Source organism: Phacochoerus africanus, chromosome 2, assembly GCF_016906955.1.
Source record: "Phacochoerus africanus isolate WHEZ1 chromosome 2, ROS_Pafr_v1, whole genome shotgun sequence".
NCBI lineage: Eukaryota > Metazoa > Chordata > Mammalia > Artiodactyla > Suidae > Phacochoerus > Phacochoerus africanus.
The window spans coordinates 169,292,567-169,307,455 of NC_062545.1; the positions used below are offsets into that span (position 1 = coordinate 169,292,567).

Genomic DNA, 14,889 nt, shown 5'->3' on the forward strand with positions numbered 1-14,889 from the left:
ATGATTGTTCAGTAATTACTATGTCCATAGATTTTTTTGAAAGTGCATTTAAATTGGACATTCCTGGATTCCCACATAAAGCTCCCAGCTCCATGGCTCCCACTGAATCAGAAACACTAAATTCTCCCATTAATGTTCTCTGTAGCCATTTAGATAAATCGCCTTCCCTAGGGCCATAAATCCTAAATGAATGACAACCTTATTTCAGGGGACAGGCACCAAAGCCTTTTTCAAACTCAATGATTTATGAATCTGTGGCTTTCAGAATGTCAGGGGTCCTTCATCAATACCCCCAGGGCCTTCCCAGGTAGAGGAACATATCACATCAGATGGAAAGACATTACTGTACTCGGGTCAATAGTTTTCACCTTCATCCTTTCTGCTTGGTTTGGTTTGGAGGTTTATTTATTTTTTTCCTCCCATTGAAATAGTTGGGATCTTAGCTGAGTAAGAGAGGAAGTGCATTAAATATAACTTGATTAGAATCCCAGCCTGCCTTTGCCCTCACTGCTTTTGGGGCAACACAAAGGTTAATAAGTGAGAGAGGCTCCCACGCACTTAACCACAGTGCAGCACCCCATCACCAAGTGACAATAAGGAACTCTCCATGAATGCCAATGACAGCTGATCAAACAGAGCTTCACCCAAGCCAGGCAGACCTCTACATGAGCTCAGATCTCCATTCATCACCCAGCCGACAGGCTGCAGATCTCTGCGTGGAACATGCAGCTTAGTCTTTCTGTTTTACCCAGCGAAACAATCTATGCTACCAGGACAGAGTGGGAGAGGAGCAGGGAGGGGGATGAAGTAGGCTTGTCTTTGGCATGTTTGGGCAATGGCTCAAAGTGTCTGATGGAGGCTTGTAAAGAAATATCGCACAGTGATCTTGCTTGTCCCTGCTTGCAACTTTCTGGCTCTCAGACAAGGACAGTCCTACCTGAAATAGTTCTCATTTTTGGAGGCAGCGTGGCAAATTGGAGCAAGCACATAGCCAGTGTGTGATTTTGAATGAGTCACTCTAGGCCTATGTTTCTCATCATAGAATGAGTGGATTGGATGAGAACGATGGTTTTCTTTTTCTTTTTCTTTTTTTTTTTTTTTTGTCTTTTAGGGCCACAACCATGGCATACGGACATTTCCAGGTTACGATGGTAACTGCTGGCCTACACCACAGCCACACAACAGCAGGAGCCTATCCTTGTCTTCGACCTACACCACAGCTCATGGCAATGCTGGAGAGTTAACCCAGTGAGTGAGGGCAGGGATCGAACCCACACCTTCATGGATACTAGTCAGGTTTGTTACCACTGAGCCACAACAGGAACTCCGAGAACAGTGATTTTCAAACTGGGTTCCTCAAAGTCTTATGGTTCCATTGTGTTGCCTCAGAACCTACAAGGACAGGGAGGTGGGGAGGTTAGTGAGGCCAGGTACAGATGCTTCACACAAGCTTATTGACTTTTGTTTGTAGGCTATTTTTAAATGTGCAGAGTGTGGTCATACATACTAATCTCACTTGATGTTCACAGCACTGTAAGGAAGTCAGGACCAATATTACCATCCCTTCACATTCCTTTTGCTGCATAATAAACCACCCCAAACCTGGGTGGCATAAGACAACCCTCTTAGGACATTCATGGTTTCTTTGGGTCAGAATTTCAGACAGGCACAGCAGGAAATACTCTCTCTGTTCCATGACATCTGGGACCTCAGCTGGAAAGACTCAAAGGCCAGGGACGACACAATGGCCAAGGGCTAGACCCCCCGCCTCCCCCCGCCATGTGTCTCCACTCACATGTCTGTCTGTTGACTGGGATACCTACATACAGCCTTTCTTGGTGGTCTTACCAAGGGCTATTATGTTCTTCCTCATACAATGGCAGCTGAGTTCAAAGAGCTGATGTTCCATGAAAGAATTGCATGGCTCTTTTATAATCTAGACTCAAGTCACACAGTATTGATTCCACTATATCCTGTTGGTGGAAGCAGTCCCAAAGTTTCACCCATGATTAAAGGAAAGAATAAGAAGAGCATATGGAATGGGAGATACTGTGACTGTAATTGGGGAATGTAATCTGTGACACCATCTTCACTTGAAGGATGAAGAGACAAAGAATGGTACCCTTCTAAGGGCAGAGCTGGGACTAGAGCCAGTCCTTCAGATCTAAGTGCCTTCTCAGTTTCAGTGCTATTTTTGGCTCTGAATTAACAAGTCATTAGTTTAGTGAATAGACTGATACACACCTCATCATGCTGGTGCATGACCAGCCAAGGAGAATGATATCTTCTCATGGATGGAAGATTTTGGTTTTGTCTGTCCTCAGACAATTGAAATGCTATTGTGGTGATCATTTTGCGATATACAGAAATATTAAATCATTATGTTGTACACTGAAACTAAGACAACACTGTATGTCAATTATACCACCAAAAAAAAAAAAAGAAAGAAATGTGAAATGGGAAAATTTATATAAGTTCCACTAAAACTGAGGTAAAAGGCTAGTTTCTAGCCCAGCATCAGGAGTATAATTGGTACTTAGTAAAGGGTGGTTTTGTTGTTGTTGTTGTTGTTGTTTGTCTTTTGTCTTTTTAGGGCCGCACCCAAGGCCTATGGAAGTTCCCAGGCTAGGAGTCTAATCAGAGCTGTAGCTGTCAGCCTACGCCACAGCCACAGCCACACCAGATCTGAGCTGCGTCTGCGACCTACACCACAGCTCATGGCAACGCTGGATCCTTAACCCACTGAGCGGGGCCAGGGATCAAACCCACAACCTCATGGTTCCTGGTCTGATTCGTTTCTGCTGCACCACAATGGAACTCCTGTTGTTGTTTTTAATAAATCAACATTTTACTTTTTATCCTTTCCGTAATCAAGGCCACATAAGCAACTCTTTCAGGTTGCTTTGACACTTTGGTTGTTCCAACTTGGAATTTACATCTCTCTTCATCCATTCTCATGACACCTGAGTGTATTTACTTCTAATCCACCAATGAGAAAAATGAGAGCTGAGGCACCAAGGGAGAGCTTAGGCTACAGGGTGGAGGCTGAGGAAAGAGTTGGACTTTGAGAGTCAACCATTGACTGGGAAGTGGCAATGCCTGGGCCTATGTTGGACACAGAATCCAGAGACAAGTTAACAATGGCCCCTGCCATCAAGGTCCTCATAGCCTATAGGAGAAGACCTAACATAACCAATGTTAAAGACAGCTGACCAGAGCACTGATGGAACACAGAGGACGTGGCAACAGGCACTGCCTGGAAGACTGGAAGGCTTCATAGGAGAGATAACATTTAATCTGGACTTGGAGAGGTAAGAACTGTCCAGGCTGAGACTGTGGAGTTGAAAAAGTCCCAAGCATGGGGAATACACATGGGAGGCAGAGATAAAAGGATATGATGTATCTTGAGCAAGATAGACATCCAGTCATTGTTGGAGGATAGGTGTGAAAGGCAAGCAGACAAAGAGAGGGTGAGGCTGGAGCAGTAAGTTGAGGTCACATTCTAAAGGAGTACAAGTAGCATCCCTAGCTACACCTTTTCAGTGAGCTTCCTCTTCCTCATAGTCCCACTTTGCTCCCACTTCTGAGACAATGCTCTTTGCTTCTCCACAATTAAAATCTACTCTGGAAAGTGATATCAGTCATTTACACTGTAGTGTAAATGAAATTATCCACAGCCTGTAAGAAATGAGTTCTTTCTTGGAAAGTTGTTTTATTACTGTTATTTTATTTATTTATTTTTTAGGGTGATTTTTGATTTATTTATTTTTTTATAATTTATTCTTTTTTTTCTTCTTTTTCTTTCTGCTTTTTTTCCCCCATTGTACAGCATTATTACTATTATTTTAAATTTGATTTCAGCTTATAAAATAAAAGGCTGTGTTCCCTGTTTGAAAGAATGGTGTGGAGATCCTTCCCATCGCCAATGAACTCTGAGCCCACAGTAAGTGTCTTTTGGGGAAACATCTACCACTCTTCATCAGGGACAGATCTTGGATTCAACTAGCCACTTGTCCAAATCAATGTGCCTGTACCATCCCTGGTCATTTTGAACTCCTCTGGTCTCTGGGTGAGAGCTTAATTATCCCAAGAGCTGCTAACCACTTCTCTCAATAAAATACAGTCCAACCTATAATGATCAACCTGCAGAACTCGTATGCTTCACATCCAGCAAGCCAGACTCCTAGGCATGGGGCAGAATGTAAATGTTAACAATCTCATAGCTCATTGCCTATAAAAACTCTTTTATGAGTGTCTAAGTAACAGGCTATTGTCCAGGGCCTGCAGCTAGAGTGATAATTCCACCTCCTCCCAGCTGAACGAGAGGAGTGCTGATTCTCTGTGAGAACATGTGGGTTACAGCGATGTTCGGGGAAAGCCAGACCTCACCAGCACATTGACACAGTCTATTCACAGGGCTGCAAGGGAGGAGTGAGGAGGTGTTCTAGTGGTGACTGGTTTCCACTCCTTGTTGATTGGTGTCAGGTACTGCCTGACCTCCTGGCCCATCCGTGCCCCTGCTCATCCCCCACTGTTGCCATCCTTGGAGCCTACCTGACCTGGAAGTAGAAGTGAACTGATCATTAAGCTCCATCCTTGCTGTTTTCCCTCAGATTACACTTTTAATCTCTTATTCCCACCATCTCTCATCTGCTGACTCCAGAGGTGGTCTCATGACTCTTAGCTCACTTCTTGAGCTCTGGTTTCCTGATGTCCCACTGTGTGATGGGCTTTTATCCATGCTCTGCTGTCCTCCATTGTTGCCAAGGCCACTTTGTACCCTCCTGTAAGTGCAACTTGACCAGATTGCTCCCTGAGTATTACTACCCTAGAAGACTGATACCTGAATCAACCATACTGTGGCTGCCACTTCTGTTCCTCTGACCTGTCCCTGGGCCTGGGAAGAAGCTCTTACTTTGTTCTCTAGTGTCCAAGCCTTGGTATTGCACTACAGTCCTAATCACCAGGTCTACATCTAATCCTTTGGATCGAACCCCTGCCCTGACCAATTCCTTCCTAAATGGTGCACTAAAGGCCCTGCCTTTTCCTCACTGTACAAACTGTGCCCTCAGGGGCTGGAGTCCAGTGGGAATCCCTCTCCTTGGATCTCAAGGTTCCTTCTTGTCATGCTCAGCTATGGCTGCTAATACCACTTCGAAGACCCTGATCTGGACTCTGACCCCTTTCCTAGCCATTTCATCTCTGGTCACTGCACTTTGTTTCCCTACATCGACTTTCTGCTGTTATCTGTTGCTGATTCTGCCCAGAAACCTGCCATAACTCATGGATTAAGCCAACTGCTGTGCCAACCCCCAAGGTCAGCAGCTTAACATGTAACACATCTATTTCTCTCTTATATTGGTTTAAGTGTTTGATAGTCTACCTCGTAGTGATTTGGGAACTGCTCCTTCCATCCAGTGGTTTCTTCATCTTCTAGGACTTTGGAATCCTTAGCTGGTTCCTCTGTATCCAGCCAGTAGATGAGGGGGGAGAGATAGCATAGGGTATCTCAGAGATCCAGAGGCCTGGCTGAGAAGTGGTGTTCCTTGCTTCTGCCTTCATCGCAGGCAGACCCTGACTGCAGCCAGAAAATGAAATCTTCCTATGTGCCGGGAGAAAGTAGAACTGCTTGCTGTGCACGGAGCTTTGTCTCTGCTACACCATGGAGACCTGAGACCTCCTCTCAGCCCAGCCCACCTCCCCTGCCCCAGTTTATCATTCTGTCCAAAGCCTAGAAAGGACTGGACTTCTGAGAAGACATCTAAGAAGTGACAGAGATGTGGACAGGGGCTCTTGCCTTCCCATCACCGGAGCAGAAGGTGGATCCCAGAGGAGGAGGGGAGGCCCTCTGCAGAGAACCTCAGGCCCTACATAATCTCACGAATTGGGCTCTTCTTGACAAGTATCTGCCTTTCACTTCTTCCAAGAAATATTCCCTTTTCCCTCCTGGGGACTTGTTCAGAGAAGAGATACTCAGGTGATAGGTGCTTCACAGAAATCTAGATGAAGGAAAAAAATGGCATGGAGAATAATTTAGACAAAACAATGTAGATTGCCATGGAAACAATCTTTAGAACACACTGGGGAGAAGAAATAATTGTTAACACGGTTCATATTTTGCAGAGACATCCAATCACCAAACTCAATTCCAGACCCTTCAATCATACTACCTTCAAAATGCTGGGGTTATTATAACCACAGAGCACATGCTGATTTTCAGGGAGCCCTTTTCCTATCTATCTAATAATCTTTAATGAAGATAATGCTTTAATTAAGGCAACTTACTGTTTCCCTGTTGGTTAATTTAAAATCAGTGGAAGGTCAAGTTACCATTAACCCAGTGAGTTTACTAAGCTGTTTCAGAAGCATTTTTATTCTGATGGGAGAGGCTCATAAGAAAATGGCCAAAATACATATTTAGTTGTAATGTACACAAGGGAACTGGGCGGTGTATCTTTTGAACTGCACAGAAATGAAAAGAGAAACATTCTTAACTACTCAAAAGCAGTTTTTCTCAGGTTTTTCTGCCCCAGCATGTGTTCATGGGTCTGGGTGACTTGGGTCCGTAATAATGATTCAATACGGCTGTTTAAACAGAACCTCTGGGGGTTGTTAATGAACGGTTTGATCCAGGTTCTACCAAAAAAATGTCAGAAGAAGTGCTGTAGCTTTTGTGAGTGAGGCCCCAGAGATGTAGGTTTCCTACAGTCCAGGGGCTGGCCGCAGCCTTGCAGGGGCTGGCAGAGCAGCATCTTGCCATGTTGTCTGTCCACTCTTCTCACAGGGCTCTCTGCCCTTCCCCAGGGTCCCCTGCCTTCCTGGGGAAAAGTTGGATGGAAGACAAAGCCATGGTCTGATCTTCTGTTCCTGGAGACCAGCTGGAGCACAGGTCATGCTCTACACACCCTGAGGACTTCTGGAGAATGCATTCATGCTGTTTCTCCTCTCCATGCCCCTAGAATTCCCAATACTCTGTATGTGTGGGCTCAAGGAGAATAGAGCTAGTTTTCTTGCCTGGAATAGATGGCAAGACTTGATAAAATGATGAGATTTCTTTCTTCCTTTTCTCCTTCCAAATATTTGCTAAGCAAGTACTGTATACAACGTATTCTCTCTAGTGCCTCTGGGGTTCCTTTCATGTGCCCTTTCTTCCCTCAGTGACTTTCCTTCTTCCTGCTTTCTGCATCAGATTTCCCCCTGTCCTCCACCTCTCTGTGACCTCAAAGCCTGTTTTCAGGGCAGTTTCAGTTATCAGGTGTTTGCACCTTAGTGCTCCTCTTCCTGGAGAAATTAGCATTGGACCTTTGATCTTCCATTGTCATATCAAACAGCCTGTATTCACTACATTTTAAAAATCAGTTTGGAGGCAGGAGAGAGATTTTCAAAGTAGAGGACTTTCTCCGAAACCTTAGAGTCCCACTATCTGGTGACCACCCACTTGGAATATGCATGAAGTGGGTGCCTTCACTGGCTCCTTTTTGTGATTACATCAGAGAATGGAATTGACCAATCTCAGAAAAACCTAACATTGCTCCTAGGATAATTTTCCAGATCCTTTCCATTGCACATAAGACCCTATACAATCCAGCGTCCTACTTAACTCTTTAGACTTTTTCTGCACTGTCAGAGGAAAACCACATCAGAATTTTGTCAGATCTTTGATAGAAATACCATCTAAGCATGCTTTTGCTTGAGGTGTTCTATTCGTCAACCCCTTTCACCATGCTAACTCCAGCTCCTGCTTCAGGTCTCACTTTAAATGGTACTTCTTTTGGGGAGCCTTCGCTGACTCCTAGGGACCTAATGATACTGGATTAGGTTTCTGATACATGATCTCATAGCACCCAGTAACTTTAGGAGTGTCCGTCATGGTGGTGTTCAGTTATTTGTTTCATGGATGTGTACCTCACTGACTAGTCTTCACAGATACCTTATTTATTATTATGTACCAAACATCTGGCAGAGGGGCTCATATTAAACATCTGTGGAATGTATACATGACCAGTCACAAGTACTGGGTAGGTACCAGTCATAAGTACTTATGATGACAGGTACCATGTTTCAAAGTAAAAACCTCTTCAAGAGTTCCCTTACCATTTGGTAATTTAAAAACTGATTAGCTCTGCCCTGCTGAGCAGTCACCTGCTGTTATGGTCATCACATCTTAGGCAGGCTCTGTACTTGGATTCTGTCCTCTTTGCCTCACATTTGAGCTTTCAGTCCAACCTGTGAGATCCTACTGGATTAAATTTCCCCAGACACTGATTTGACCAGGTGACTCTTCAGATTAAAAAAGTTGTGTATGGAATACAGGTAAGACTTCACCTGGCCTTCAAGCCCATCTTTAATCTAATTCTGACCCAAACTTCTGTATTCACTTATTCTGTAAGATAAATTGTTTGTTCTACCAGATGTTTTTACCCGTAACTATAAGCTTTGTTTACATTATTTACTCCACCCAGAAGTGCCTCCTTCTCTTCTGTTACCAAACTTTGATTTACCCCAAGAGTACAGCTTATATCTCACTTTCTCTGCAAGTCCCTAGCCACTGTGTAAGAACTCTTTCAGTTGTAAGTGATAAGGCCTATCTCAAATTGATTTAAGTTAAAAAAAAAAAAAAAAGAACTTACTGGTTCGTGTAATTGATAAGTCCAGGGACAGAATTTAAAAATGACTTTAGGTAAAATATTATCAGTAATCCTTCTCTTTCTTCTAATTCTGTTGATTATTTTGATCTGTTTCTTTCTTTCTGAGTTAGTTTTGCCAGGGAGTGGATGACAATAAGTTTCATGTGGTGGTCCAATAAACTCAAGGCTTACATCCTACCAGCTTAACAACCTCAGGAAAAATGAGCTTCTTTTTCTTAAATGTTCCAACTGAAGTCCCAGAGAAGGATGGGTCACATGCCTTGGCTGAACCTCTTGCTGTGATGCTCTCATTAACCACATCTAGGTCATATTTCCACTCCCAGAATCCATGCGTGGAGTACTTCATATAACTGCCTTAACAGATAGTAGGAGTTGGGTGGATAGATACTATAACTGGAAGGGGAAAAGGATGTCAGGCAAAAAAAACACAACATATATATCCATTCTACCACATTACGTGGGCTCTCCTGGTTCTGAATTTCTGTCTACATTAATATCTGGCAAAGGGGAATGGAATAGCTGAGATTGGATTAGTTCAAATGAGGTTAATTCCTGGGGCTGAAACATTGATGAACAAAAGCAGAGTTCTCTTAAAAAAAAAAAAAAAAAAAGCGGGGGGGTGGGGTTCTTGCTGTTGGCTAGGTAACCAAGAGCGGTTGCCCAGGATGCTTTTTAATCAACTTACCTGCTATCAGTTGAGTACTACGTGCAAAGCACCACCACATGTTTTTTGTTTTGTTTTGGCTGCACCTGCAGCCCGTGGAAGTTCCTGGCCCAGAGATCAAACCCGTGCCCCAGTGGTGACTTGAGCCACAGCAGTGATAACGCCAGATCTTTAACCCACTAGCCACGAGGGAATTCTACCACCATATGTTTTGGATTCTAATCTCATTCATATGATTTTTTTTTTTTTTTTGGAATGGCAGGAAGTTTGGCCTAAACTGTCCATCTTCGCAATGCATTGAACTTAGCAGCTATTCAAAAAGTGATGATGAGGGGTTGAGAGAAGGGTATAAAATTCAGAGTATCTAGGATCTTGTTGTTCAAAGACTTCATTTTTGCCCTCACTGCTAAAGGAAATGAAAGATCCACATCTATGTTATGGTTGCTTGAATTGGGAACTGAAAGTGAATCTCAAATATACCTTCTTAGCTGTAAGTTACCTTCTGGTCAACTTGTAAATTATTTGACTCTTTGTATATATGGCCCATCTAGATGGTTCTTAAAGATGTAAAATGAATTTAGACAGGCAATGTATGTAACTCTGTTAACTGGTCTCCTTTTATCTCTTTTCCTCATTTTTTTGTTTAATAGGGAAATTGCTCTCCCACTGAATCATAATTCACAATGTTAAGACTTCAGAAATATAATCTTATATTCAAGAAAGAATTTCAATCTTCTTGCTGTCAAACACACTCTGCTCTCACATGGGCACTTAATGGTGTCAGGATGTCAATTTCATTTTGACAGGACCCCTATAGACGGAATATTCAATTTTTTATTCTTGGTTAATATGGATGGGTTAAGAGGATGTTTCATGGAAACATATACTTTCACACAAAATTGGATGACAGTAGTACATTTGTGAGGCACTCTAAGCTTTTGAGAGTGCAAAGGCTGCTCAAGACCTACTACTAACTGCCTCCAAGTGGCTCCAACGACTGTTATAGTATCCAATTGCTGTGATGTTCCTAATAGCCTGGAGGTCCTGGAATCTTTGTTCCCACCAAGAAATGATTTCTTCCACTTTCTTTTGGTGCAGCACCACTTGATTTTTAGATGTAGCCATTACAGCTAAAAATCCATCGTTCTTGGCTTTTTAGGTAAAGTTAGTGCCTGATGTGAGTTTTTTGATTTCTGTCCAGGCATAGGAGAGACTACACGACTCTCAACACTTTTGTATTAGCTATCTATTGCTGCATAGCAAATGATGCCAAAAGGAAGTGGCTTAAAACAATGCACATGATTATTTTACTCAGTTTCTGTGTGGAATCTGGGAGAGGCTTAGCTGGATGGTCTTGGCTCATGAGATTATGGCAAAATGTTGGCTCGGGGCTGCAGGAACCTGAAGGCTTAACTGGAACTGGACTGGGGTTTCCAAATGGGGTCTCACTCACACAGCTGTTAGCTGGAGGCCTAAATTTCTTGCCTTGTGGGCCTCTGCTTGAATGTCTTTATGGCATGGCAGCTGGCTTCTTTCAGAGTGAGTGATCAAAGAGAGAGACTAAGGAAGATGCTGCAATGTCTCTTCTGACCTAGTCTCAGAAGTCATACACTGTCACTTCTGCCATATTCTCTTTGCTAGACATGAATCACTCACCAGGTCTAACCCATACTCAAGGAGAAGGAAATTAAGTTCCACCTCTTTTTTTTTTTTTTTTGTCTTTTTGCCGTTTCTTGGGCCGCTCCCGCGGCATATGGGAGGTTCTCAGGCTAGGGGTCTAATCGGAGCTGTAGCTGCCAGCCTACGCCAGAGCCACAGCAACGCGGGATCCGAGCCACGTCTGCGACCTTCACCACAGCTCACGGCAATGCCGGATCATTAACCCACTTAGCAAGGGCAGGGATCGAACCCGCAACCTCATGGTTCCTAGTCGGATTCGTTAACCACTGTGCCACGACAGGAACTCCCAAGTTCCACCTCTTGAAGGGAGACATATCAAAAATTTTGTGGACATATTTTAAAACCACTACAACCCTCTTGATTTTCCCCCTTCGTAACTGGGTATCTGCAAAACCAACCAAACTCAGAGGTTTAGCCTGTGGTCAGCAAATGGACAGATGATACTGCTCCCCCAGCCTTGGGGTAATTCATCAGAATTTCAGCCTCCTAACCCAACCAAATAGGTGCTCCTCCAAACTTGAAAAAGGTGGAGTGGAAGTTGGGTCTGAGAGAGCCAGATTTCTTCTTCTAGCTTCTCTGACAATACTGTCTTCTGTGCTCCTCAAGAATATGCCAGGAAGAGGTATTCCCAGCATTTGCTCAGATAGTGGGATACCAGCAATGATGGATTCTGAACAGGGAAAGAAGCATTGGGTTGCATCCACCTGGACTAACAGGTCTGCTTCAGGAAGCAGGTGCTAAGACCTGAGTAAGATGTTAGCTGGTTCTGTTCTGCTGCTGGTTGGCAAAGACCAGCCACAAATGGCGAAAGTGAGGCTATGAGTAGACTTTAGTCCTGGGATCAAGGAAGAGATAGAGCCTCCTGCTGGAATCATCCACAGCATTACTGGAAGATGTACAGGACCTACAGCTGAATTCTAGGCTTGGATCTCAAAAACAGAAACCATAGTGGTCTGGCTCCTTGACAGCTCTCAACACACAATTTGCTGAAGGGTGCACTTGGTACCAGATGGAGAGGTTGCGAGGACAGAGCATGACTTTCAGGCCACAGAGTGAAGCATCGTGCCATGAAGACAGATGGTGGGTGGCTTACTGCCTTTTTAGTATTCAACCTGCCTGTGTACCCTTCACACAGGACCTCTTCAGAAGCTTCCATTTCCAAAGCATCTGAATTTAGAAGTCAAATGTAAATGTTTCAAGCTCCAGTCCAGGCTAAGTATGCTTCATAGCTTTTCTCTTTTCTCACATTTAGACACAGCCAGATTCTGCTACACTGATTAATAAAGGAATCACAGAATGGTATAATTTGTGAAACTGGGCATTGGAGAGATGTTGTGTATGGAGAGGATAGAGTCAAGAATAGAGTTTTCTTTCCAGTGTCTGAGCCACTAAGTGGCATTCAAAAGTGTGGAACCATGTGTGGAGTAAGAAAAATCTTATTAAAATCTTACAGGTATGGCTATAAGATAAGGAGACACCAATATGCAACAGTTTTCAAATAAATGAATAAAGAGTTTTCCACCCTCCATCCAAAAAAAAAAAAAAAATCAGGAGAGTAGCTAGAGAATCGGGAGAATGTAGTTAGGCAGGTAGAAGTAGATGGCTGGCATTATCAAAAGGCTGCAGAGTGGTCACTGGGAAAGATGCCCCAAAATAGAAAGAGGAAAGAAGTCTTTTGTGACCATTGAAAGAAAAGCCGATTGTGTGGGTATAAGCAACAGTGTAGTGGGGTAAATAAGAGATGAGGAGGTAAAGACAGCAAAGATAGTTTAAGTTTCTCAAGCACGGTGATTCTGAGAAGAAAGGAGATAGAGTAGTTTGAAAGGCTTGACGAGGTTGGGTAGTTTTTGTTCTGTTCAAAGGATGGAGGAGACTGAATGTGTCTGTGGGAGAGAAAAGCTAGCTTAAAGGGGAAAACTGATAATGGGGAAAGGATAGTTGATTAATCAAAATCTGGGAATGGCTGTGATCCAGTGCACAGGTGAAGAGATTAACCTTGATGAGGAGAAAGAACACTTCTTGCTGTGGAAAGGTGGAATGAATGAAGGCTATAGGACAGGCATAATAATAAAGTGACTGGACTTCAGGGTGGAGAAACTGGCTGTCATTGTAGAGGAAGGCTAGGAAAGCCTGAATTTTCTGGACCGAGTCCAGATTTCATACATAGTCAGCCACTGACTGTATGTGTGGATTCCACCAACCATGGTATTCAGGAAAAAATTCCCCCCCAAAATTTAAGAAGTTGCGCTGGCAACTATTTACGTAGTATTTACACTGTATTAGGTATTATAAGTGATCAAGAGAAGATTTAATGTCTACAGGAGGTAGGTTATATGCAAATACTACAGATATTTTACATAAGGCACTCGAGCATCCATTATTTTGGTATCTTCAGGGCACTTGGAAACAATTCCCAAGATACTGAGAGAGAATTGTATTTAAGTATCATATTCTTCAGCCATTCCTTTTACATTTATTCAGAGCCCTGTGTGTGCCAGACACTGAGGTCCACAGAGATACAACTCTTCATGTAATTTTGGAATTTGTTATATTGGTGACTCAGTGAGGATTACTTTTTACTGCTCTAGAAGGCTTTCAGTAGAAGTAAACATCAATCAAAAGAGTCATTTGTCAGACAGACGTCCCGAGTAGGGGTTTGGAAAACACATGCATCTCAACAATGGCTCCCTGTGTGAGGTGGGGAGGGAGGAGAGGCCCGGATGGGGGAAAGAGGTTTAGACAGGGTAACCTGAGAAGTGTGGGCGTTCAAACAGGTGAACCTCTTGAGTACTTCAGGCCACGCTGTAGCCAAGGAAAATACCGTCTCAGCCCCCCGCGGTGTGAGAACCGCCTTCTTCTCTAACCAGGTATAAGTACGGAGGCTGGGTAGGACCACACACAAGATAAGACGGCATCCAGAACTGCTTCCCACAAACTTCCACTGCCCCAGACTGCTTAAGGTCACTGCTACTTTAGCCCTCGTTTATTGATGAGGGGCGGGGGAGAGGAGAAGCTGTGGGCGAATCACCTTTCTTGTTTTACGATTGGTCGTATTAGGATCCAGGTTCCGCCTCCCGCGCCGCAGCCGCCAGGCTCTCGGAGTTGTCACTCAGCCACCGTGGCCGCCCCTCTCCCTGGCCCCGCCTCTCGCTGTGGCTGGGATCTCGCGGGAAGAGCTGTGGGCACGGCTGTGGCTCGGTCTCCCGGTTGCGCGCGGAGCGGGAGGGTTCTCCTCACACAAGCGGTTCCTCGCGGAGGGGTTGGAGCTACCGCAGACGCAGGCCTGAGCCGTCCCTTCTTCGCCGCCTCCTTCTCTTCCTCAGGGCTTCCTGGCCCGCTCGTCCTCCGACGCTGCCCAGGTGAGGAAGCCCAGAGCGCGTCTGCGCTGAGGAGTGGTCGGGGAGCGGGGACACGGAGCAGCCGGGGCAGGCGGGCTCCCGACGGGGGCGGCTCCTTGGGCAGCGCGGCGCTGCTTGGTGGGCGTGAGGCTTGTCGGGGTTCAGGAGTGCTGGGGACGAGGAGGCGGTGGGGTGGGATCTGGGTGCGGGCGCGCAAGGGCGGTGTAGCGCGTGCCAGGGCTCCTGGGGTGAGGAGGCGTTTTATTGAGGGTCCTGGGGCTCTTCCGGCTTTGGGGTGGGGGGTGGGTGGAGGCGTAGAAGGTCCCGGCTCTTCGATGTCGAGGGAGATTTATCAGGGTCCTTCAGTTCCGTGAGGTGGTATGGCGAGGTTTCGGGACGAAGGGTCCTTTCTCGCGGTCCCATGCTCTTTGAGGGCAGAGGATTCAGTTTAGCAAGGTCCTAGGTCTCTGAAGGGGCAGATCCGTGGGGTCTTTAGGGTCTTTTGAGCGGGAGTGGGCGTCTTGTTTCGCATCCTGGGAAGAAGAAGCGGTGTATTGGG

The 14,889-nt window shown here is 44.8% G+C and overlaps 1 protein-coding gene across 1 annotated transcript in view; it reads left to right on the plus strand.

Annotated features, from left to right (window-relative positions):
* The first annotated feature begins 14,125 nt into the window (after nucleotides 1-14,125).
* The window catches only part of GLCE (glucuronic acid epimerase), a 111,743-nt gene continuing 110,979 nt past the window's right edge, over nucleotides 14,126-14,889 (plus strand). The window contains exon 1 of the mRNA XM_047767171.1: nucleotides 14,126-14,351. The gene's annotated coding sequence lies outside the window, so the exon portion shown is untranslated. The remainder of the gene's footprint in view (nucleotides 14,352-14,889) is intronic.